We start from the raw sequence: 23,809 nt of genomic DNA, 5'->3' as shown, positions 1-23,809 counted from the left end.
TGCTATTGGTGATCTTGGTCCATCCATCCATTTGCTGACCTCTTATCCTAGCAGGGCTGCAAGGGTATCTGGAGCCTATCCAAGGCAGCCATGAGCATGAAGCTGAAGGACACCCTGGATGGGATGCCAGTCCATCACAGGGCACACATACACATACATTATGGGCAATTTAGAGATGCCAAATAATCTTATTGCACTGTGCGGGGAAACTCAGGGGAATCCTTCAAAAGCATGGGGAGGACATGCATACTCGACACACACAGAGCAGATGTGACATTCGAACCTCCAATCCAAGTTCAATCCAAGACCAAGTTCAATCCCGCCACCACGTTCCCTTGGGCCACAGCCCTTTTTCATGCATTTATTATTGCATTTTCTAGTTAAATGTGCCTCACATAACGATATATGGAATCTGCTAATGAAAAATGTCGATATCTGTTTTTCAGCTCCGCCTCAGTCAGGAATGCTATAATTAAAAATGCTAGCACAGGCCATTTGAAATATGCCAGCACTGGTAGGTTTAACACCGGCCTCCTCTATGCCAGCACTGGTAGGTTTAACACCGGCCTCCTCTATGCCAGCACTGGTAGGTTTAACACCGGCCTCCTCTATGCCAGCGAATCCCCTCTTCACCAACTCGGCAAACCCTCCTGCTGTCAAGGTAACAAATCAGACAGATCATGATTATTTTCAAAAAGTTTTTCTTCCCGTGATCTGCCTCCATTGGTGATTATTAGTAGACGGCTCTGGGTAATTATTTTGATTATCATTAACAGCTCATCACAATAAATATAACTGGCAGTCGGACTGCTGATGTCACCCTTAAGTGGGCTATTCCCCGTGTATAGAACCCTAGGTGTTATCTTCAGTCTGCTGTTATTTTGTGCCGCACTGCTCCTACCTGTAAACATTCACCCAGTGCTGGTGGTTAACAGGCTTGGTAAAAGTTGGCACTGATTATACAGGAGGCCAGTTGCACGGTTGCATCAGTCTGCTTTCCACACCAGTGGGCGCAGATGGGAGTGGGGGGGGGGGTGGCATTACGGCAGAGCCGAGAATTTACTCATCGTCTTCTCACTCTCTCGGCTGTGGGCCTAGTCGAGTGCCACGTGAACCGGGGAACGTGCTGTGAAAATGTGCTGCTGCTGGTGATTCTGTGAAGGACGGCCATTCGGCACCATCACACACAGCAGGAAGAAACAGTATTATTATTATTTGCAGGATAGGCCCCAGACTCACTGTGGCCCTATATTCTATACAGAAAACATATTGAGGGTGATGGTGATGATATTTGGTAGTGCTTTACACTGACTGCACCTTTATAATGCATTCATAGAACATTCATAGCAGCATGTAAGTATTCATTATCATATTATCATACCGTAACAGCTTCACCGTACATTAAAAACAAACTATGTGATCACACAAGTATAATGTTTGCTATTGCCATATAATGTTTGTTATTAATTTATATTAAAACTGTTAAGGTATGTTAGGATGTTAAGGTGTACTTACATGTTGCTAATGAATGTTCCATGCATGTTCTATGAATGCATTACAAAGGCGTTATGAGGATAGTTACTGTAAAGCATTATCTTATCAAAACAACAGCAGCAACAACGGCGAAAACGAAATAATAATAATGGTACAGTGATTAGCAATATGACCTCACGCCTCTGAAGATTCTCTGAAGGTTCTCCCCATGTTCTCTCATAGGGTTTCCTCCAGGTTCTCCGGTTTCCCCCACAGTCCATAAACATTCTAAGGGTGAGTGGAGGCGTAGGAGAAGTGGGTATGGGTAATGGATGGATGGATGGATAACATCATCTTACTAGCAGACATGGCAAAAGCCTCGCCTTGCCTTGAGGCGGGTGCACATGATAGACAGAGATCCTTTGTTATGATGCCTTTTTAATTGTGACGATCGTCAGTGAAGAGGATGAGAATGCAAGCAGACCTGGATGCCTGAGAAGATGGCTGCTGTGTTTGACTTGGGTGTCCTCTTGAGGGAACATTGTGATCTTTCTCCCAGGGCCTGTCTGTCTCCAGCTCGCAGCTCAGGTTAAACTGAGGAGCCCTGAGCTACTTCGGTATGCAGGACACACACCCAGCTTATTCAGATACATGCGGTTTCCCTGTGGCTACTCCGTGTGCTTTGCAATCCTTCAGAAACCGGCAAAGAAAAAGAGCACCCAGTTGCACGGACGGCTTTGCCTGTGGAAGCTCTGTTCGCGGAACACCTTGTGTTTGGCCTAAGGGTCGCGGTGGCTTGTCTCCATCGAATGGACTCTCATTACTATGAGTCAAGCCACTGGGTGATCTGTTAGCTTAGGGATAGCATGGATCTGCTTCCTATCATCGCCTTGGGCTGTACCGGACACCTGAATGTTAGGCAGACTGGGCCAGGATCAGTTCTCAGTGTATGGCATCATCATAATAATAGCAGTCACTGATACTCTTCCTGGACAAGAATTATCAGCATTGCACAGTGTTCAACATGGGCGTCTTCCCTCCCCCCTCCGTTTCTTCATGCACCTGCATCCCGTAAACTCGGCTCAAACTATCGCAGGCGGAACCACGCTGCGGCGCGCTAATCCTGGCTCAATGAAGACGTCGCCTGGGCTGTCACCGAGCACCTGTGACATTCGCCTCCAAGGTAAGCGTGCCAGGCGATATGATGCCCCACTGCATGCTTTTGAAGATTCCAGACTGCCATTTAACACCACCCTGGGGATCCCGCCTGCCCCATCCGTTGACCCGTCACATGGCCACCAGCATCTCAGCTCAAAATTTCCTCCATGCTCCAACTGCGTTTCTAATCACTGCAGATGGGGCCTTCACAAACGGACCATACCGCCCCCCCCACCCAACCCAATAATTCCTACAGAGGCTGTTGGAAACTATTTGACAGGCCTTGATCGAAGAACTATTGGACAAGGGGTGTGAGGACAGGTGGCTGAGAAGCTCGGTGTGGGTTACCTGTGGAAAACACACAATAAATGAAGCAGAAGACTGTAGTAATGTGGTCTTTCTTAAAATGACCATTTGTCTTTCAGTAACTCGTGAACATTCCAGCCCGGCCACATTCCTTACGTTGCCAGGTTACCCACTGTACCACTGCTAGCTGGCAACACACCACTGCTGTAAAGAACTTGGCCAGTTGCTGTGCAAAGTGAAACCAAAATCTCTCCATTATGCTGCTAATCAGCCGGTCAAGCAGGAAAGTTCTGGTGCGCCCTAGTGGTCACGGATATACTGCGGCGCCCAAAGCCCCAGAAGTATGTGTTCTTTAGCTATGGAAATGGCAAAACTTTAGAATGTATTTCTCCACCTGTTTACTGCGTCGGTTCTGATGAGCTGAGCTGACGGTAATGAATAAATTTAAAAAAAAAGAATTAAGAAAACTTTATTTAATTAGTTTCTTCTAAGCATCCTCATGAGGATGTGACCTCAGTCAAATGACACAAAAACACACAAGTCGGTCCTGGTTTCCTCATCCAGATGCAATCAAAAGCAAGTAAGAGCACGTATGTACCAAACCGGAGCAGATCCAGAAGAACACATCTAAAGACTGACCCAGACGACATAGATAATTCTATTTGAGCCCAGAACTCTCACTAACTAGCACTATCTGCTAGACCAGTCTGTACTATAGATCCAAATCTGCCCATAGATCCATAACAAAATGCTTATCTTCAGCTCACCTGCCACCATATCTTTCTCTACGTTAATTTGCTGTGCTAATTTTCACCACTTCAGCCTGCATCCTTTCGCTACCCAGAGCAAAGGCCCGCACCGAGGCAGGAAGGTGCCTCTTGAAGTTTATCTCCACTTCTGCCATCGGAGAAAAGCAGACACTGTATTGGTAACATCTTCGGAAAAACAAGTGGGAGGAGATTCCTTCTCAGATCCGCTTTGAATGTAAGGCGTGAGGCATTAAGGAACACTGAGGAGCTTCTCGGAAAACAGATCAGCACTAACAGACAGGGACATGGATGCGGGCACCGCATTAATATGACAGAATGCTCTATTCACAGGCTTTCTAGCAGAACACAGGAGTCGTTCAGCCTTTTCAATTTGTAGTATTTGAAAATTATGAAGGGCTGCCTAAAAATTCATCATCCAAACTCCATCCTGTCGTTCCCCTTCACCAAGGGAACATTTCATTTTCAGACGTTGCCTTGAACTGTTTATTATTTTCATTGTTTTAGGATGGAACAGAGTGTTTACACAGCTGCAGTCCAGGAGTGCTCATGTCATCCCCTTAGAAACATTGTGCCTTAATGCGATCCAGTAACCTTTAGGAATGTCGCATTCATTCTCTCGCTGTTATTGCATATTATGTTAAATTGTTTTGCAGTTCGGGCTTTTCGCTATTTTCCTGCCATCGAGCCAGATTCTGCCGTGAGGCTTGACCGGCTGTCCCCTAACTCGGCAAGCCACCTCGGCATGCGGAGAAAGAGGCGGCGTGGAATATCCCCACGCTAAACGTCAACGGCAGCATGCTACTCGAACAGCGGTCTTAGTTAGCCAAGGCCCAAAAACGAATTCAGTGATCTTGCAATCCTGCGCTAAAAGACCGATCAATTAATTAAAGTGGCAAAAATCAAATAGGTGAGAACATTTTTGTGGCGACTGTATGCAGGGTTGAATGAGCAGGGAACAGAGAATCAGGAGCTAGCAGATGGGAATCCAGGTAACGGGGTTTATTTAAACAAAGCGACAAGGCAAGGCACACATGGTAGAAAATGTGAATGAAAGAGACTTGAACATGGACTAAATACACAGGACTACTCAGAAATAACACGAAACAGCTGAATGAGATGATGAATTGACACGAGGTGACTAGGGGGCGTGGCACACGGAAAGATCGTACGAGCAGGTCATGACAATTTTGCACTCTGGTTTCTCTTTGACTCAGTTAGGTTGCATAGAATATCGCTGAATGTACATTGACACTTAAATGCTGAACATGAATTTTTTAGAAATGTTACCAAGGGTCCATATGTAGCTGTAGCAGCTGCATGAACTAGTAGAGTTGAGTTTTCTTAAAGTGCAAAGAAGCACAGTAAATTAGGGTGTAATATTCAACAATATATGTCTATAGAAGCGTCTGTCAGATGGGAACGTAGATCTAATGTAGAGTTCAAGATTTGACGGCCCAGTGGTTGGCATGCTTTTAAGTTTAATATTTGTCTCAGTAGTCACACGTTCTTAAGGAAATACATTAAGCATGAACCACAATGTTCTGGAGTTGTATCGTAAATGTCAGTGTATGTAAAAATCTTTTCAAAAGGGTAATGTAATATGAAAAGGCCTTTTGAGCAAGCTCATTTTAAGGCAGCATTTATCACAATTAAATTTCTCTGACTCTTCCATTTAGGGATGAGGTCTTGTGTATCACTAACTGAGAAATATTAGACTTATTACTCAAAAAATAAAGCCTGCCTTTGTCCCTGGGATATTCCGCTATATTTCTCCATTGATCTCTCAGTTCCACACGACGCCTACCATCACACAGCCGATTTATTGCTTGGTTTCGTAATACAGTCTTGGACCCACTTCTGCTGACTTTCTGTCCTCTGGGCAACAAAAAACACTTTTGTGAAAAGAGCAGGGGGCCACAGGTGAGGACATAGTGGCCTGTAACGCCAAATGGAGCCGCCAAGAGAGGAAGACTGGCCAGCAAGGGACAAATGCCTTTCATAAAGCGATCTGTCAAAATGAAATGAGGGTATTATACCTGAGCGCTCGAGGAAGATGTTCAGATACCCAAATCACGCCACGTCTTGGAGAGAGAGACCCGGGTGAGGCTGCTTTTATACTGACCTTGACACTGAAGTTTCCGGAAAGTATAAATTACATCTGATGGAGTGCAAGCATTTTGCAAAAAGGCCATTAAATACATTTATGGGGGAGAAAAGGAAATACATTCTCTGTGTGGTATTTGTAAGGGACAGTACTGCAAGGGAAAAATAACGGAAAAACCCTCTCCGTGTTCAAATCAACGCCTATTAAAGGACCCTTGCAAACTCAATTTTTCTGAAATATTAGGGGCACAGAAGACAAATTTGTCAAGACTGAATTATATTAGAAATGAAATTACGACATTGTAATCACCTTATCCCTTAGCCCTGAAAACAGTTTGAAGAAAAACATTAAAGTAAGTTTTGTTAATACCTTCATTTTACGGATACTGAGCAGGACAAAAAAATAACACCAACACGAGAGCTGATAATATGAAGTGATATCAAATAAATCACCTCTGAAAGCCTGGTATGATTATATCAACCTTAGAGGAACCTCATTGCCTGTCTCCTCTATTAGAGGGCACAGACTCATTTTCTGCTGTGTGTCCAGTAGTAGAAATAAATGCGACGAGCTCACGGTGAAACAGCTCTTGAGATCTGCCCGCGCCGTAAAGATTTGTCTCTGAAATGGATAACGCACGGCGGGAACAAGATAAACATCGTAGCTCTGCGACGCCTGTAAATTCATTGCCTTGCTCGTATCTAACATTAGAGAATGGAGTAATCACTATAGGACGATACAGAAGGATTATCTACAACAGGGAGTTCCAAACGACGCCATTGCGGTTCAAACATATCGAGAGTAAATAAATAAATGTGTGATGGGAAACTGGAATAAATCTGGGGTTCTAACATCTGCCAATAAAGTGCTATGGCTTACAGCCAAATCACAAGTTCAACTACTACTCGATTAGCAACTAAGTTCCATTCAAAAACGACTAGGTTGCAAAGCGAAGTGGTCGCTAAGTGAAAGTCATGGTAGCTTGGTCATGACTGTGATCGTTCTTACAAATGTGCTTCAGCCTACCATACTGACTTTCTTCTATCCTTCATGACGTGGACATTTTTAGCAACATCTTGTACATTACACTTCAAATATCTTTCTCTTTCTGGTGTGTGATGTGAGGTGTACGAAATTTGGTCACATATGCGCGGTTTGGTCGGAAAATTAATTTTTAATTACAGTCATACTTGTGAATGGTCGCTGACCAAAGTAGTCGCTAAACGAGGAGTGGTTGTACTTCCTTAGCGGAAACACAAACGAGGATCATACTGGTAAGGGGAGCTCGACAGGTACAATGGTGGATGTGTCAATTTTGAATAGGCAGCAAACATTCCGGAATACTATTTAGGATACTAAATCTAATTTCCACTCTTTTTTTGTAAGGTAAACAATGATGCAAATCGGAAGCACAATTATGATATCTGCCATTAAACTGAAAACGCAATGAGCTGGTTTCCAAGGTAACCCCAACCGCTCAGAAGGAAGTGAATTTTATCCCAGACTTGGCCGAATGCGGTTTAATGGCTTAATCTCGTTGAGACCATATTGATAAAATGAAAATGGAATGAAAATGATGTACCAAGCAAAATTATACTGTATATTTTTTTCTCCTAAGCAGCCCAGAGCTTCCAATCGTATTTGATATATCATGAAGGCTATAATCATTGAGGATCTGAAAATACAGTTTTCAAGTCAGGCAGATTCTACAGGAATCTCACACTATCAGCCTTTTCCTCTTTTTTCTTTTAATGATGTACTACAAACTACCCTGAATAATATCACCCCATTGGCTATATTACATTCCCAAGTGTTGGAGTGAACCTCATTCCACATAATAAATAATGAAAAATTATTAGTTTTCCACATGCATTTTCAGGCAACATCTTTGTGAGCATCAGATGGCCAGTAAAATCACCGCCCCCCCCCCCCCCCCCCCCCCCACAGATGCAGAAGGATTTTCGAAAAAGACAAAGAGAGGCACTTTTCACCCAAGCTTGGAAATGTTTCCAAATATTATCACTGTCACTTAGAAAACAGTCTTTTTAAAAAACCTCAAATTGTACGGTGTGTAACAGTTTGTCCTTTTCTTTGGAAATTAAACTTCAGTTGAAGGATGTTAAGTGAAAAATACCAATGATATACACAGTAGACCTTGAGATCGTTATATAACTTTATGGCTGAAGAGCTGCTTATTCCAGGTGCAAAAGATGCACGAATTATGTGCACCTAGTTCCATATATGACACAACAAAGGGGCACGTTCATGTTTGGTCCGTTCTGTTTCTGGAGAACTTTCCCGGGGCGGGTTCATTCTGGGGGACTATTTAGAACATTAAGAGATGGAAAAATCTCATCTATCACTGTGAACATTTGAAATAATGCATTAATCCCCAGGGAAGTAGTGGGGAAGCAAGAATGATAATGATGAAATGCACTTATAAAAAAGGGTTCTAATCAAAGCAATGGATGTTCCTGCAGTCGTCTGGTAATTTTTAATCAAACGAACGACCATTCAGCAGAAATACGGCATGTTTTTCCCTCCGTCTCTGGAATCTCTAACTCTTAAGAGGATGAACTGACGTTGAGATGACCAGACTAACATATTCCGTATTCAGCCTTTTATCTTATTACTTGTTATTTCGTTTTCCCGAGAGGAGATGTAAAGTGACAATTTGTCGTCTCAATTTACTTTTTACCGTAAACTAAGAAATCTGCAGGAGAGTAAAGTCATCCACTGACCGAACATACTGTCAGCAGTTACATGTGAATGATGCAGATGGCGAATCCATTTGTCTGTAATGAATTAGCTATCCTTTCTCGTCATTATGGAGTGCTCTTTCCAAAAGTCCCCGTTTGTAGCAAGAACGATAAGTCCAAAAAAGAAGCAAAAGTCGAAAACTGAGATTTTTGTTTTTAATCTGGCCAGGAAATGCCCACATTCTACATGCTTCTGAAAAGAAATAAAAATTACAGCATACAGGCATTTGATTTATGGCCTGTCAGCCCAGATGATAAGGTATTCAGCTTCGTGACATAAGGGATTATCCCAGGTATTTCCTCACAGAAAACATTTCAGTGGACTGGAGGAGAAAACGCCCCCTACAGGTACTGCACAATCGGTACATTGAGGGATTTTCGAATTCTATGTTATGCTAAGATGGTTCTGATAGACCAGTAACTCTGCAGATTCTATAGCAGCTCTGGAGGTTTGGTGATCAGGACCTGAATCTACATCTATTTACCTATTGCACATTCTGACTACATGCTGAATTTCTACTCCAAATTTGCATAATACTTCCCCACCAGTCAGGTGGGTAACTACAGACACTCCTCTACTTACGAATGAGTTATGTTCCGAATGCCCGTTCGTAACTTGAAATGTTCGTAAGGCGTTATTCAGCATCATTTTAAAGGGTATACGCAAGTACTAAGAACTAGGATCCTGGGAGTACGCATGCTATGCTACTGCGCGGCGGGAGTGGCGGTCAAATGTCGTACTAAGCAGGATTGGCGCGCAGAAAAAAAAAATGTTACAGACTCTTTGTTCATATGTCTGAAAGTTCGTAAATGGAAAGTTCGTAAGCAGAGGAGCGTCTGTACAGTATTTATTGATGTCCACGTCTCAAAATGTTTTATATTATGTTTATATGCCTCAGTATTTATATTCTACTTACTAATTTCCCATTTGCACTATGACCAACAGGAACAATCTTTCACCTCAGTGATTCCATGCATCATATATCCTGAAGTTCACAACAAGATACTTTGACTTGACTTTTGCTGTGTAGTGGATTTTCTTCAAAAAGGATCATTCTGAAAGAATAATATGGCATTTTTAAAACCTATACAGTATATGTATTTTTTAGTCTAATAAACGTGCTTCGGAGCACTGCGCTCACTCAGCACAAAATCTCCCTGCATTAGAAAATAGCTTCTGTGAGCACTGTCTTCTGCGGATTAAACAACAGCAGAGGGATGGGAGAGGCAGGAGAAATGTAGCCTTGACAACTTTGATTTCTTCGATTGATTCTCCTGCTGCAAGTAAAAAAGACTCAAAAAACAGAGCCCAAGGCCCCCAGCCAAAGAAAATGTGTACAGAATCAGAGTGACTTTACAAATCAAATTTTTACCCCATTTTTTTTTTTGTTTTTTAATGAACAAAGCCAGTCTGATATGGCTCAAGTTAATGCATCTCCATTTCAGCATGAATACTGCCTGAGGTTAAGGTCCATTAAAGTACATCTGAAGAATTTTAATAAGTTCTTTGGTGGCTCTTCGGGGGTCCGCTGCAATGAATTACCGCCAGAGCAAACTCGTGCGAGAATACGGCGGCTAATGTGGCAGAAGTGGGTGGGAGGGTGGAAAAAAAAATTAAAAATTAAAAAAGGCCGCAAGTCTTGCGGCTTTTGAGTAATGGGATTCTAATCCTAAACTCCCCGCTGCATAAAATGACAATGAAGAAGAATAACCTGAAGTTGACTATGCAAATGGTAATGACACAACACTATTGGGCGTTTCAGGATTGCAGTTCCGTCCTTCACCTGCAAGTGGCGATAAAAGCAGGTGGAGCCGAAAATGCACTATCCTTTTCCACGACTGGTGTCATGATTTCTAATTATCGGTGGAAGGAAGTGGCAGTATTACAAAGCCCACCTTTGCACTCACGAGACAAGTGCGCCCTGGAGCACAATAAGCAGGGGTGAATATCAGAGAATTACAATGATAATACGAAGAAAAGTGGGGGGAAATAAAATCAGCAAAGTGCATTTTCGCATTGTTCTATCCATAAAATTCTCCGTAATGGTGTTTGTCCTAAGGAGCGATGCTGTACTTATGGCAAACTCACAACTGTCTTGCTCATCCACACAAACATAGCACCTCCGATGGTGAGCCTGGCTGTCGATTTTTAATTTCTTATTTCACTGCCCAGTGTCGACATCCAGGCTGACTTACAATCGAAGCGTTTGTCTTCTACCTTCCCATCAGTCGTGCCCCAAAAGCAGGAGGGCCCATCTTAGTCGGGGGTCAGCTGAAGAGCTGAGCGATCCATCCCCGTGGGACGCTGATGAATCTGCCACTTAACTGTGATCCTCTGCAGCACCGAGTGCCTCTGTCCGTGCTTTAAACTTTGATATAATGGCCTTGTTGCAGCCCTATAGTCCATAATTGGGATTTTTATGATGTGCTTTGGTGCAGAGTTTTCAGGGCATTACCGGGGCATGGATCGTCCTGTTCCTCAGCTTTCTTAGCCGTGTCTGAATCCTAGGACTCAGTGGTATTGAGATATTTATGGTAAACCGATTTCACAGTTTTCAGGAACGGTCAATGATTGAGCTCAAATTATTGCGTAGAGGGTTAGAGCAGTGGTGCTGCTCGGCTGGTAATTTTTCCCTCCCCTACCATGACATCGAAAATGCAAGTGAGCTGCCCCCTGGTGGTGTTCAATCTCAGTCCTGCCGGGAAAGACGAAGGCAATGATCAAGAGAAGTGGGTAAGGGGTCAGTGTCGCCCAGAGAGTGCGGCTTCATGGGATTTTATTCATGCATGCCATTAGCTCTCAGTGGCCGGGATGGATCTCCTGCTAATGGATCTTCCTCTGGCCCCTAAAGCGGAAGAGCAGGAGCATCTTTCAAAAGTGGGAACAAGAGGGGCCGTTTTAGCGAAGGACGTGCCGGGGTGGAGAGTAGCTATGATAAGGCGCGAGCCAATCCGTGCACAGGAAGTGGGCCCTACTGATGCTGCCTCGCATCACACCTCGAATAACAAGATGGAAAAAGACGGAACAAAAAGAAAAAGAATCAGCTAACGAAGGCGCCACCGATATATAAACTCCCCCATATAGATCCCAATGCAGGCCGTATGACTCTTATTTACGAAGCATTTTATCTTATGACTTGTGGGTGAAAAAAAATGTTTTCTTTATCTGTGAATCTGTTTAGTCAAGTGATATCACAATCTTAAACTGATCATACAGGAATTTTTATATTTGATTTATATATTAATGTACCCACATGTTGGTAAAAGATAAACCCGCACATATGTCCTGCATGTAAAGCTTCAGTAGAAGCTAAGGAAATGCTGTAAATTTCTTAACTGATCTGCAGGATTTTGAGCCTGGGGGGGGGGAGAGGGGAGGCGGGATGAGTGGTCAATGGCAGACGATGTCATATCGATGTCATAGAGAGGGGCAGACATTTTGGCTGCTCTCCACCAGTAAATGGGACATTCTTTACGAGTAACCTCTGCAGAGTTATTTTTTGTTTTTTTTTTTTTTTTTTTGTCCCCAGAAAGTCACATTTCTATAACCTCAACAGCGAAACTCCATCTAGTAGGTCCAGAGGCTGCGGTTAGGTAACCGAAGTGGGAAAATTTGCAGATGATTTGCGGATATCTGATCCATTTACCTCTTGAAATGCCGCTTGAAAGATGTGACAGGGACACAGAATTACATCAGTCCTTAAATAAATTATTCGGGACTCAGAAATGGAAAAAAATGGAAAGAGCGGAGAGAGAAAAGCTATTTATATTTTATGTGATTCACGGTACAGTGACATGCTGTCAGGAAAAAAAATCGGCTGTGCTGTATTTGGAAGGCAAAGCATTTAGGAGATTTAGCAGTGATTTTATCCAAGGCACTAATGATATAAAAGCTTTGGCATGGCAGACGTGTTTGTTTAACAGTAACTGAAATTTTATGGAAAAATATCACTTCAGAATGCATTCAGCTTTGTATCCTCTGATGTACAGAGAAGATCAGTCAAGGAGCTAGCTTCCACATTCTCGCCATTAAACATTCATATGTCACAACTGGAGATCAAGCAGCCTTCAAAAAACTGTTTATCAAAATACAGGTTTTCAGTTTTTTCCCCCCTCAGACTTATCAAACAGCTGTGGCATCCTGGGACCTGAATGTCAGAATTTAGTGAGATGAAGGCGTTCTGCAGTTTTCAGAATCGCCTCAGAAAGTGTTTCATTAAACATTAAAAAGATTTTCATCTTTAAAAACAAAGCCACCGCTGGCTAGAAAAATGCGGAGAAAGGTGGCGGCTTGCTGCTCACCTCCAACATCTTCTGTTCCTGATCGCCGCAGATCAATGAGAGCAGAGCAGGCAGACCAGTCATCCGGATCCCACTATCTAATGCCTCTCAGACCCTCAGCATGATGGCACCAATCTAATCTGAAATCCAGCCAGGCATCTTTGACCAATAATTGGCTTTGAGTTTGACGCATGCAAAATCGGAAAGCAGCCCTTGTGATCCTCCACCCTTGTTTTGCCAGGAATTACAGTCACCAGTCACATAAGGGGCATCCTTAGTGGAGTGGGTTGGGCTTTCTAGGGTGGCACCTGGCATAAGCTTTGCTCAGGGTTGCCATAGCCTTTTCCTTCAATCCCCCATTTGGGAAGCATCCTGGATTCTCTTTGAGCCTGGGGTTATTGCCAGAGTTTGAAGCAACAGAAGAGCTTCCTTGACTGCTCCTCGCATTCCTTCCTCACATGTTGAACTTTCCCTCACTGCCAGCACTGCCTGGGGCCACGGTTCAGCTCCCAGTCGTTCCTGGCTCCCGCCCCTCCTCTATTCTTTCCAAACAGAGTGACATCTCGGTTACCTGCCTGTCAATCCAGGCATGCCGTTTCAGCATCTCCGTTTCATAATCATACTTTTAAAACATTTTCTTTTTAGCTCCACTTCATTGATTTCCTCAGATATGCCAGGGGAGCGCATGTGTGCATGTGAAACGCAAGTGTTTGGAATCCCTGACGACTGGCTATTCCGCTTTCCCGGCTGCCGCGTTGATGTCCAAAACTTGCGGCTAGCTACCCGCTTAAAAATAACTTAAGCGCGTTAAAAATCAATGACAAAACTGAAAGTGAAGCAAGGAGGGCAAAGGTGCAATTTACCCTCGTGTATCAGGCGGGTCCTCAAACTGTCTCCTGCAGAGTGAACAAGTGATAATTAAAACCCCAGCAACAATGGGAAGCTCGGGATGGTGGAGGGAAACAATGTTCCAATCTCATTAACACCACTGCGAGTAAGCTCCCTCGTGTAGCCTGGCTCATCGCACTCCGATGGAGCTGATTACTGAGTGAGAGTAAGGAATATACCGGCTTTCACAACCGCTCTTAAACTCATAGACTGCGGAAAACGGGGTCTGAGATACTGCAGCTCAAAAATCACAAGAGGCAAGGGTGGTCTGTCTGCTCAGCTGAACAATGGACTACAAAGTACTGTTTGGTCTTTATTGTGAGACTTTGAGGAAGATACTTGTTGTTGGTACCCGGCTGTGTGCCTGTTTCTATAACAGTCTCCATCTAGTCTTCAGTGACAAGCTAAAATTGACAAATACCTGTATGCTGTAGTAATCAAGCACTGGATATCAAACAAAAGTATAATAATAATAGGCCCTGTGGCGCTGCCAGGGGGAACACCCAACTGAGTTTGCCTGTTATATGCTTGCTGTTGCCAAAGCCCCGGTCCCACTACCCCTTCACTGGATGGGAAGATTACAATTAGCAGGTCCGATATGAACTTCCCCACTGATACTCCGGGTGACCTCATCTAGATGCACTTATTGTGGAAAGAGGGAGAGGACGACAGCAACATGCATGCAGTACATATACATACATGGGGACCCATTTGGGGAAATAAAAAGCTTCAAGATCTCTTCTCCTATTCAGGGTTGCGGGGGGTCTGGAGCCTGTGCCGGAGAGTACGCCGGCAAGGGAGGGATCAGTCCAGGTCGGTGCACTAAGCCATCACAGGGCACACTCACACAGCACTCACTCACATATGCATACCTATGGGAAATTTGGTAACTACAATTCACCTCAGCATATTTTTGGACTGTGTGTGTGTGTGTGTGGGGAGTATCCAGAGGAAACCCCACGATGGCACGGTGAGAACATGCAAACTCCACACACCTGGAGCCATGGTGGAGACTCAAATCCTACTCCCACAGGTCTGACACAACAGTACTGTGCCGCTGTCCGGCAATAGGCACAGCGGTATTATACAGCTAATATTGTGCCATTCGAGTCAAGTGTCACGCCCTCTGCGATTTGTGCAGTAAATTGCGTGAAACAAATGGGGGGGGAAGGGCTTATTTAATTTGCTTTATTCTAATCTCCATTAAATAAAAATAGGAGTGACAAATCGAATACATTGACAAGCAGCGGCGCATGTGTTTCCTGCACTATGCCCGCCGCATGTCTGCGTGAGAAAACATGGAACGCAGGTGTCCTTGGACCTTAATACATATGTTGGTGCTCTTTGCCATTCTGGGTGCAAACAATGCTGCTTGTACATTACTGTTCAACCTTGGGGGATGGAAAAAAATAAATAAAGGGTGAGCGGGTGGGGTCATTAAACTCAAGGCACACTTCGGTTAAAAATACCGGCTAATATTTTACGATGTGGCACGAGCAATGGCCGTCACTTTGGTTTGGAGCTGTAATTTTATTAATTACGGCAGCCAGCCTCTTCACTCTCCCATGTAAATTAGGCACTAGAAGAGGGAAACGGGGATGACAGATCCGGGATGAACAGTAATAATGTAGGTTGGAGTGCTCCTTCTTTCGTGTGGATGATGATTGCTGGTACATCTGCAATTTCAAAATCTGACAGGTTCCTCAGATACAAATTTGCAATGCAAAATGCTTCATTGAGAAGAGAGAGGAAGGCAGACTGAACCTCAACGTGTTTTAATTTTTTTTTTCCTCTTTCTGAGAATATTTATCTCTTGTTTTCAGGTGCATTGCTTATATGTATCAGTTGTCAAACATGTTTTGTCCTCTTCTGTCACAAAAGCTTTTATACCCTAACCCCCTGTAATTTTCCTTGTGCAGGAAATGAAATAAAATGGCCGTTTTGATCAGAGCTGAAAATAATTTTTCCCCTGGCTGGAAGCATGGGGCCAATTAAAATAACTCTAAGCTGCAGGGCGAATCAAAACAAAATACAAAAAAAAAAACAGGTATATTTGCCAAAACAAGTAACGCTCATAGAGCTTGATCAAGTATTCGGTGTATGTTTCAATCCAAACTTTAAACGCACCTTTCATTCAAAATCTGCATGAGTCCTTGCCACTAATAATCAGTGATTTTTAAACGAGGTCTATGTCGGCTTTGCCAGTAGATCTTTCCCATTGAAGTGGCCTAATTTTTTTGGAGACACAATTTACGAGGTGTGAGAGTTCTATGGTATATTGAGAGCTTCCCTCTTAAAAATGTTTATATAGCAATGTTTGTGAATGTTGACTGGTACTGAAGCAGCTGACAGGTGTGTTTTTAAGTGAAACAGCATGTGGGGCTGTTTTATGTGATCATGCTTAAGAGAGCCACCTTGATGCTTAAATCAGGGCAGCAGGGATGCTGAACAAGGCTCAAACCGTCACAAGCATTAATATTTTCAGGCAACCAAACATCTCTGGGGTAATGCAACAGTAATCTATCACGGAATTAAATTGAGGAAAAAAAGTTTCATTAGCAATAACGTCGACGAATGCATCCATGTTAAATCATCAACCAGATCGTGAACAGTAGATTCTAAATACATATAAAAGACATGACATGAATCCCTAAGGTTTGTACATGTGAACATCATACGGGTCATTGCTCTATAGATGTCACAACACAAATCATTCAATAGGAGCCTCTATCAAATGTTTACACAATGTGAGTGTTCATCTAGTACAGTTGCATTGTAGGTGTAGATTACACTCTAACCCCAATGCCTATCCTTCCCTACATTCTGTGTAATTGAATATTATTTCCATATTCCCATTGGATTTCTATGACCAATAAATCAATTGTTTATTAAATGTCAAAATGAAAAATACTATTCTCGTCGACAGGAGGTAGAATGTCTTTCACAAATCTGCTGAATCAGTCTTTTTGCCACATGGAGGCTTTGTAGACCTTTGAAACAGCCGATATCTCAGCAAACAATTTTAATTGCTAATTCTGTCAAACATCTAGACGACGTTAAAAGCGCTCACATTGTCTGATCTGAACAAACTCAACGAATCAAAGCTGTCCCGATTACATTCGTCAGTACTTCCTAAACCTGAATGGTAAACGTAATTAGAACGACCTTGACGTGACATGAAAAAAAGGAGGAAGTCTGAAGGAATATAAAAAAAAGGCAGAGCGCCATAAACGATATGGATATGTAGGTCAATAGCCTTACAAACAACACATCAGAAGAGTTGAAACAGATGTGTCCAAAAAGAAGAAGCACAGAGTAGAAACACAAAGGCTAAGCTATTTGCTGTACAAAAAGAGAGAACGTCTGTCAGCAAGGATCCTTGATCAGGAAAGAGAACCACAGAGAACAAAAAGAAGAAATAAGAAATGCCCAGGGCAGATAAGATCTCAAGGTGGCCTATGATCCTGAGTAGAAGAAGAGCAGTCTGTAGTGCTAGCTGTCATTCTGCTATGGCAAGAAATTCCTCGACGATGAGATGCTTCATTACAAACTCATCAAACACAGAAAAAGAGCGAAAAGAGCATCATCTCAGTGGCGCTGACAGCAGCCGAGATGAAAACATTTAAAATGAAAATTTGAGATGAAAATTCTGGACACAGCTGATGATGATGCATCTAGTCCTATGAAGTGTATGGAATGACATACAAACATGTAGCTGGAGGGGAGAAGTGGACCTGAAATAATGGCAATGCTCTCGGTTTCTGACCTATCTGTATGTATGTATATGTATATACACATATACACACACAGTATAGATAGACAGATAGACAGACAGGCAGTAATGTGCAAAAGTCTTAGGCAATTTTCAAAGAAAATTATGCATCAATGATCTGTGTGTTGGTGTCTGTCAAACTATGTCAGCTTAACCTCTCCTAAAGTCACTCCAGTGTTTGTGGCTATGGAACTGAAGCTCATCCAGCCGACCAACCAGATATCAGTGACCTTTTGGAGAACATTCTTATTAGACTTGTTGTGCTACACTTAGTTTTCATACGTTCTTTTCTTTTCTGAGCAAATGTACACTTAGTACCCAGATAAACAGCTTTAAACATTTGCTTTGACTGCCGAAGACTGTTGCACGGTACTGTATGTGTTTACATTTTTCTTGTAGGCAGTCATTACAGTCAGGCATGCCCAGCGTACTGCTGCGTGGTTGGGGGCTGGCCCCCGCGCTCTCCACCCCCCCCGTGCTCTTGGCCTCCCAGATGGTGCCACTCACGACACAGTGATTTCCCAAGCACAGCGTGGTGTAATTAAGAGGGATGCACCTACTTCACAGCTCCAGGTACAGGGCCCAGTCCCTCATGCATTCTAATGCCATTGCCCAGCTTTTCATGGCCAAGGATGCTTGAATTCAGCACTGACCTTCACACGTCGCAGGAATTCATACTGAATGATCAGTCCAATTCACTTTAGCAAGACGTGGATTTGATATCACATGACAATCAGTTATATGTTTAGTTTGGAAGTCTAAAGGAATATAATTTCCTTAGTTAAATAACATCTATCATCATTATCATCATCAGTTGACTGCATACTATGTTAATTATGATATTTTAAGAACTGATTACAATTCTATAAATTTAATAAATGTCAGTCGCAATTAATTATGCAGAACATATTTAACTTACGAATAAATTGTACTAATTTAAGAATCCTATCTATTCAAATGATCCACTGGGTGTTGCCAGAAGAAATGTTTTATACAGGCTTATTTATTCAGGAGTTAAATGTAAATGTTTCAGTTGTTAACACACCAAAAACATGTTTTAGGCATTAGAAACCCCTAAATTTTGCTTACAGATTGACGTCATCTGATGAGACACTGTTCAGTGGTATTCACAGGGCATAAGATCTGTCAGTCATTGGTTTTACTGCAGAAAGGGGCCAAAGTACATGCACCTTCCACTGGGAAGAGCTACGACACCCTGTGGCTGTTTCCCGGCTCCAGCTCAGAAATGTTGAATGAGTCACAGCATTATCTAATGGGGTCGGAATGGACTAAGCTTATGATTGGTTGGGTTAAGCTTATGACAGGGTGGGAGAAGCTCATGATTGGGTGGACCAGTACACTCAACCCCGCCCCAGCCCTACCTCTAAACTTAATGCCCCCCTGCCAAGTGTTATGAAGGTTACATCTAAGAGCTCGCAAACACATAGGCAGTGACTGTGCTCTTCCAGTAAGGTCGATTTCAGTAGGGAAATTAATGGTTCTGGACTCATTTTTTACTCAAATTCCGTCTTACCTGGGGGGTGGGGACTAAAAAGTAGTAGCAGTAGGGAGTTGTCTTGAGTTTCCAGCAGATCAGAGAACTAAACGATAAGTAATGAGCATCGTTTAGCCAACTGCAGGCCGCTGTACTAATGAGAGCCCAAAGAGGAAGCGTACGCAGAGGTAAATCTCGCTCAATGACATTTTGAGACAAAGCGGGGCTGTTTCTGGGTACAGCTAATTGTCTGGATTTCTCACTCCCTTGGCTTGCTTGCTTTGCGGCCACTAATCAGCCATCGCGGGCATTTAGGAGGGGACTTGCGCGCGTCGGCAGACGGGGCGACGTGAGGGAGGGTGGACGGAGGGGGTAAACCTCATTGGCGCTAATTTGCCTTGCCTTTAAATAACATTTGCCGTGGCGTCTTAGCTAGAAGAATGGAGCCCCCACTAAAAGGCTGCATAAATAAGGGCGGGGGTGAAAGAATAATGAATGGAAAGAGGTAACGGAGCTAGATGGGCACCCTGGAGGTGCAACCTGATGGCTGATTGGTTTCATCCTTCAGATGCCATTAGGGCCCACCGTAAATCAGCAATTAGGTGCATAAATGAAGAAATGTCAGCGATTACCTGAGGCACAATGGGGATGTCAGGATGCCCTCCCCTGTGACCCCCCCCATCCCCGCCGAAATCTGCGGGACTCTACCGGCTCTGACAGTCCGCCTCCGTGGAGATATGTGGCTCAATTAGAGACATTCGCCTTAGTTTAAGCATGACAGTCGTCTCACGGGGAGAGGCAGGAATGGAGGGAGGAGGAATCTCAGCTTCGTTCCTGGCATGTAGGGACAGGTTGGGATGCGACAAGAAGGGGGCTTCTAAGATGCCCCCTCTACAACAAGCATATGCCCCGAAAAGCAGAGATAAAAGCTAGAGCCTTGAGTCAGACACAGAGGAGAGAAACATTTTAATTCAAATCCCCTTTGGCTTTCTCCTTGCACCATGAAGAATACATCAGGTGGGACCCATGCTTAGAAGAAGACCGACATTAGTTGTGCGCAAAAAGGTTGAGGAACCCAGCCTTGGAGATAAAAGCTCGCAGGATGGGTCCCAGAGAGATGGTTCTCACACCGCCGGGCAAAGAACTTAATAAACTGTCTCCAAAAACGTATGTGCAGCTATATAATTGGATAAAGTGTGAAAAGCTATGCAAGCTCTGTAGGTCTCTTTGGGTAAAAACTGCATGCAATGCGGCACGGTAATATGTTTGGCTCAGGTTCTCTGGCAGGTGGCCATTGATTACAAAGGGGCCTCATCTGGTTTGGCATTAGCCTCTAGCTTTCCAATAAACTGTCAGGCCACAAATGGGACTCCTCCTCCTTTTGGCCTGGAACTGAGCGCCCATCCTGCATCCGTGCGGCCTACAACCGAGCGTGTGGTCGCCAGGGGAGGAGGACGGCGGCGGCAGCCTACTCCTCCATGCCGTGAACAGCCCGGCCTAATTGCCCGGCTACCTGAAATGCCAGCCAGAAATCTGCAGGCACAACGTGCTGTCAACTTCTACTGCATTTCTTTTTTTTTTTTATTTTAGCACCTCCTCCTCCAGCAGCAGCAGAGGAAAGGTGAGTACATCACCGGCATTCAAGTGGATCCTCCATGTCTGTTTTCCTGGCTCATTTACCTCTGACTCTGAAGAGAAGGATGATGGGATGACGAACACGTTCGGAAAAAATCCTTTTCATTCTCAACGGCTGAGGAAAAGCAGGAGTGTTGCGCCGCCTGATTAGAAAAGCCCCGGTTTTCAGACTGGAAAGCCTGCTGTAATAATTCTGACATTAAAAATGGTGCAAGGCAGCGCTCTCGGGGAAAACGACGGTACACCATGATGGATGATGTTCGCCTATTTAATTATGAGCTTTTCCTCCCCCTCCCGCTCCCCGTTGTCTCACTCCAGCGGACCGAGTTACACACTCAGATTTTTTTCAAGAGCAGCAGGTTGAAGGCACCGAAAGTCAAAAGAAAAGAAAGTTTCACCTATATGTATTTTGGATGTTTGGCTGTGTAAGGCTACCAAGATTAATGCCGCACAGAAGCATTAGCTAAAGGCCTTTAGTCTTGTGGAAGTACTGAAGCGAGTGAGCATTTCTGGGAAGCAAATTAAATTTCCTTGCTAACAAACGCCATGCTCCGTGCCGCAAAATGCACTGTGCCTGAATTAATTTGTTTATTTATTTTTAATTTCTTAATTTACTTAATTGTTCTACTGGGCCATGTGGTCGCTAGCATTTCAGAGGGTGGTGTGGTGACAGGAATTAGGCAGTATTTTTATGGCTTTAGCTGAATCCTACATCCGCACACTCTGTAGTGCCAAGCGTGGGGTCGTGGACGGAGATCAAAGGATTGGTGGCAGAGACATGACCGGGGTCTTTCTGCTGAAGGGTACGATGACAGAGAGAGACAACGAGAACCTGGGGAGGAAGCCACAGCAACTTTGAGGCCATTACCCCTCCGGAATGAGCCAAAGTTGGCGTAAAGGGAACCACGGTTTTTGGGAGAAACCTAAGCGGGACGTTCCAAATTTCTCGCAAAGGGGGCCATCGCCAAAGATGGTGGTCTGGTGGGGACTGGACAGAGTGATAATGCCACAGAGTAAGTACAATGATCAGGCCTGGCATTTGCCTTAAGCCACTTCACTGCTGGTTGCTGTTTGTCTTCCCCTTCACAGGGTGCCTTGAATGCCTGGTAGGGGCTCGCCATAGCCATGCAGGCGTGACCCCCCCCCCTACCTCTGACTAACCAGCTGCAGGGAGGGAGGGAGAGGGAAAGGGGGACTCTCCGGGGCCCCCTCCACTGAAAGCCAAACGGCAGTAATGAAACGCCGCAGATAAGTAACCCTGAGTGGAAAACACACATTAAATATATCCATCTATGGTGTTATTGTATCAAAATAATGGCTTAATATTGTGTCGTGCGTTTTCATAATGCCACGGGTAAATGGAAACCCATTTCTTCATACTTTTTAATGACAAAGCCTCCTCGAACCGACTGGAAATCTAATGCGTGCCCCCTGGCAACGAGATCTGCGCAAGAAATGTTCCATCTATTTGCATAAGCAACCTAAATATATGGATTCAAAAACATACACTTTAATAACTTAAAATCCAATTTGCCCCTACTCAAGGCTTGAGTGTATTGTCAGAAATAAAGCCTGCCACTTGCAAGCATTTTACTAATTTCTGAGAGTGCCAAAAAACTTGACGATTTCCTGGTAAAAGAGCAGACGTTAGCTCCCCAGCCCCCAAGCGCTACCTGCGCCGGGGTATTTTCGGCCGCCCACGTGGCAGTCCGCTCTGCCAGCATGGCTCCGTCTGGGGCAGCAGATGCCACGGGAGCGGCTGGTCGGCAGCGGGCCAATGGGATGAGTTTGGATCCACCGTGCTCCCCTTTGGCTTCCGCACGTCTCCATATGCCACGAGTGCATTTCATTGGTAGCCAGCGTGAAAAGGGGTCAGCTGGACCTGTGGGGTACAGACCCGGAGGCCCGGCTGGCCACGGTCCCTGCTTGCACAGCTGCAGAACGAGCCGGGCGCAAACGATGGTCACTGGAAGGACAGCACTTTGGACAGGACCACTGTCTGGCCTCAGGGGGTCGGCACCTCCACGCCAACTAACAGCAGATCTTCGTCGTAAGTCACACCACAGGGTGACGATGGTATAAATCATGCCCTGTTAAAACTGCACTGTAAAAGCTTTGCCTTGTACACCCCTCTTTGTCGCCAGAGAACTAAAGGCGCAAGCAAAAGAAGGATCACAATTCCTGGCAGAATCAGAGTAGACAAACAAACTTGTGCATCCATGTCGTACCTCCCCGGTCCTGTTTTCACTTGGGGACAGAAAACCAGAGTGGTGACGTTCCCTCAGACTACCCACCCCCCCAGCAGTATGCCAACTATTTTCTCTGAGCAGAGCTTCCCTTCTTGCATGTCGGCTTCCAGACCCCCTGACAAGCCCCCACTGCTCATCCACGCCTTTGCACTGCCTCCTTTTCCCCTGGTGCCATTACCCCCCCTCCCCCCACACACAGCACTGTGTCCCCTCAAGCATTGCTCTGGGATCCTGCTCCCCTAACTCCCCCTTGAAACTCACGCTCAGTCCCCCAGGCCCTGAGATTCATAGCCCCCCTGGCTTTACTCTCCCCAAGCCCCCCCAGGGCCGACATGCGGCTCATCACACCCGCCACCAGGGGCTAAGAGGGGCACTCTGAGATTCACGCTCCATGTGACTCGGGAGACTCCTCTGGCTCCCTCGTTCTCCCACGAGTCAGTTATAGGCTTATTTTTTGTCTTGGAAGGTATTATTCCGGTTTTTTTGCTGAAGGCAGTTGCTATATTGTATTGCTGCCATGACACATTATTAAACCAGTGGGTCAAAACCTCCTAATTGTGCAGTAGAATCCAGTTGGGGGGAGGGGGGGGGGTGTTTAACCCACTGAATTACCAAAGGTTTTTGTGCAGACTGGGGATAATAGTGTGGTAGGTTTGTCACTTTAACAACAAAGAGTTTGAATATCCCATTTCAGCTCGTTAAAGATGGTTTGAACATAGCTATTTGCCAAGTGGCAGTCTTACAAGGGAGTGGCAATGCCCCGGTGTGTGAGGGTCAGCGTTGACTAACCTGAAGTACAAGTTGGAGTCACCCCCCTCCCCCCATCACCAGCAGTCCACCCAAATTAACCCCCCTCCCCCGCCCCCCATCTGGGAAAAATGCTAAAGAGCTGGTGTATTCGGGATGGATTTAGGAAAAA

The 23,809-nt window shown here is 44.5% G+C and overlaps 1 protein-coding gene across 4 annotated transcripts in view; it reads right to left on the bottom strand.

Moving 5' to 3' along the window:
- kirrel3b (kirre like nephrin family adhesion molecule 3b) overlaps positions 1 to 23,809 on the bottom strand; it is a 146,631-nt gene that overhangs the window by 53,505 nt on the left and 69,317 nt on the right. The window lies entirely within an intron of this gene.

This window comes from Brienomyrus brachyistius, unplaced genomic scaffold, assembly GCF_023856365.1.
Source record: "Brienomyrus brachyistius isolate T26 unplaced genomic scaffold, BBRACH_0.4 scaffold59, whole genome shotgun sequence".
Taxonomy (NCBI): Eukaryota; Metazoa; Chordata; class Actinopteri; order Osteoglossiformes; family Mormyridae; genus Brienomyrus; species Brienomyrus brachyistius.
Note: the sequence above shows the minus strand (reverse complement) of the source record. Positions and strands in the feature narration are given on the sequence as shown.